The sequence below is a fragment of the Pleuronectes platessa genome, chromosome 2 (genome assembly GCF_947347685.1).
Source record: "Pleuronectes platessa chromosome 2, fPlePla1.1, whole genome shotgun sequence".
NCBI classification, from domain to species: Eukaryota; Metazoa; Chordata; class Actinopteri; order Pleuronectiformes; family Pleuronectidae; genus Pleuronectes; species Pleuronectes platessa.
Window position 1 is genome coordinate 9,163,732 of NC_070627.1, and position 2,495 is coordinate 9,166,226.

Consider the following 2,495-nt stretch of genomic DNA (forward strand, 5'->3'; position numbering starts at 1 on the left):
TGTTCATGACTGAAACCATATTTGAATCTTTATAAACCTTGATGGGGAAACTGGGAACCCGGCTCTGTGACAGTCTTGTGCTTCACTGCTGGTGCAGTTGACACTCAGTTGTCAGATTATTAGGTATACCTACCGGACACTAATGCAGTCTAATGCAACAATATGCATTTCTGTTTCAGAGAGAAATCAAATTGAACCTTACGGATTTAGAGGCAGTTTGTTGTTAGCAAAAGTCAAGAACATCATCCTTTTTGAAAAATTGGCATCTGAAATCATATTTGTTCTTCTTTTACTCTATTCCCAGTAAAGCACTTTGTTATCTCTAGATTTGATAAGTGCTAAAACCTAGGGCTGAGAGAAATGTCCAAAAAATATATATACATAAAAATATCAGTCTATATCAATAATTATCATGATAAATGTCAACTTATTCAAGGTGGACACTTGATTAACAGCACTGTGGGAATCTAGGTAGAATATTTAAAACTGATTGTTATACTTCCTCACTGTGCTTGTAAAATGCATAGACAACCTATAGATGTATAATGGACATTTGTGATATTACTATTAATGAAACGGATCTTGACCTGAATATTGATACTGTTTATCTTCCTACTTTTACCTACAAGTAAATAATCATCAGTATTAGCATCTTGCTTTACTGGGAGGTGTTTCTAACATTGAGTTTGCCCTCATCATGATGAAGTCAGACTCATTGCAGGGCTGTAGCATTAGACTGCATCGGTTTCACTGGGTGTTCCTAACAAAGTGGCCACTGAAGTGTGTGTGATGCGTTTCTCAGGTGAGGATCTAGTGAACTGAGACCAGGAATGAACCAAACACTTAATACAACCTTTTCTTCTTGTTTAAGCAAAAAGAATTTGGTTTATGTAGAAACAAGCAATGCTTTGCAATTGGATATTCCCCTCTCCTTCAAAAGAGTTAAAGCTAAAATAAAAAAAAAGAAAAGAAATTAATCCCCATCCCACTGCACCCAGAATCGCCACCTTCTGAAAATGTATGCAGATGTTACTTACAGAAAGCAAAGGAAAGCTGGGGGACAGCTCACAAGGGAGATAGATATAAGTGTACAGTACATATATATAAAATATAAAATCTCAAATATATTTTATATATATTAAATTGTGTTAGGGTTCAGTATCTTTCACTACACGGCATTAAGGTGGTGTGTCTGATAATCTTTTTTTTTTTTTTTCTTTCTTCTTCATTTTTTTTTTCTTCAAATCCTATTATATGAACCAAAGGAGAGTCAAAGCAAAACAGATGAATCAACAAACAAACAAATGTGTGGGGAGGGGGGGAGGGGGTTAAACAAAAAATAAGGAAACTAAGCAACAGACAAAAGGCCTCCGCCCCGATCCGATGCCCCTCGCCCCTCCCCCCCCCAGTCCCCAGCCCCCAGCGGAGGGGTGAAATAGCTCGGACGAGGTGGGCAGACCCGTCCAGCTGTACAGCGCAGTGAAACATAACTTACATATTAGCTCATTTTTACATGTACAGTCGTGATCAAGGCACAGGGATCTTCTACAAGTTAATTTTTTTTTCTTCAATAAAGTTGTACAAAATAATACATTTTACAGTCTGTACAAGAATAATAGTCCAGCAGTAAAATAAAGACAGATGTACTTAAAGCCGGGAGGGGGAGGAGGGAGGTGTGTAAGGGGGGGGGAGAACAAGACGACAGGTGAGGGGGTGGGGCTTCGTGTGGAGAGGGAGGGGGCTGGTGAGGGCTGGAGCATGTTGGTGTTGGTGTGTGTTTGTTTGTCTGTGTGTGTGTATGTGTGTGTGTGTGTTACCAGGTAAATATGTTGCATCTAGTCTGGTTAAGTCATTTCTTTTACTTCATGCTTTCCTTTTGTATTAACCTGTCTTTTCCTTATTAAATAAAAACTTTTAATCTTTCTTTATTTTCCGTATTTGTCGATTAGCAGCAGGGGCAGGGGGACCAGGATGTATATGTGTGTGTATATGTGTGTGTGTGTGTGTGTGTGTGTGTGTGTAGTGGGGTTTCAATGGTGCACAAAGGCAGATCACACACACAGTGTACACCAACACTCAACATGGGGTAAAAACTAACAAAAACGTAAAAGTTGAATTGTGTTATTACAGGAATATATAATATTTATATATATATACATATTTATATACACTCATATATAAATATCTATATATATATATTTATATAGCTTGGATTTTTTGCACTGCATGAAGTTCACTGTTATGCATGGATTTATGCCTTGTATGGTATTTTTCTTATTATTCTGCTCCTTTCTGTTTTTTGTTGTTTTCTGCCACCCCGCCTCAAACGATTTCCTGAAGAGCAGGTCATGTGAGCCATGTGGTCGTATGTCCGAGTCACGCTCACGACCGCAGGCAGCCGTTAGTCAATTAGTCCGTCCTCGGGCACGAAAAGAAAAAAGGATCACAGCTCTCCGCTGCGTCAGTTTGCCACCCTCCATCCATTTTCAGCTTTC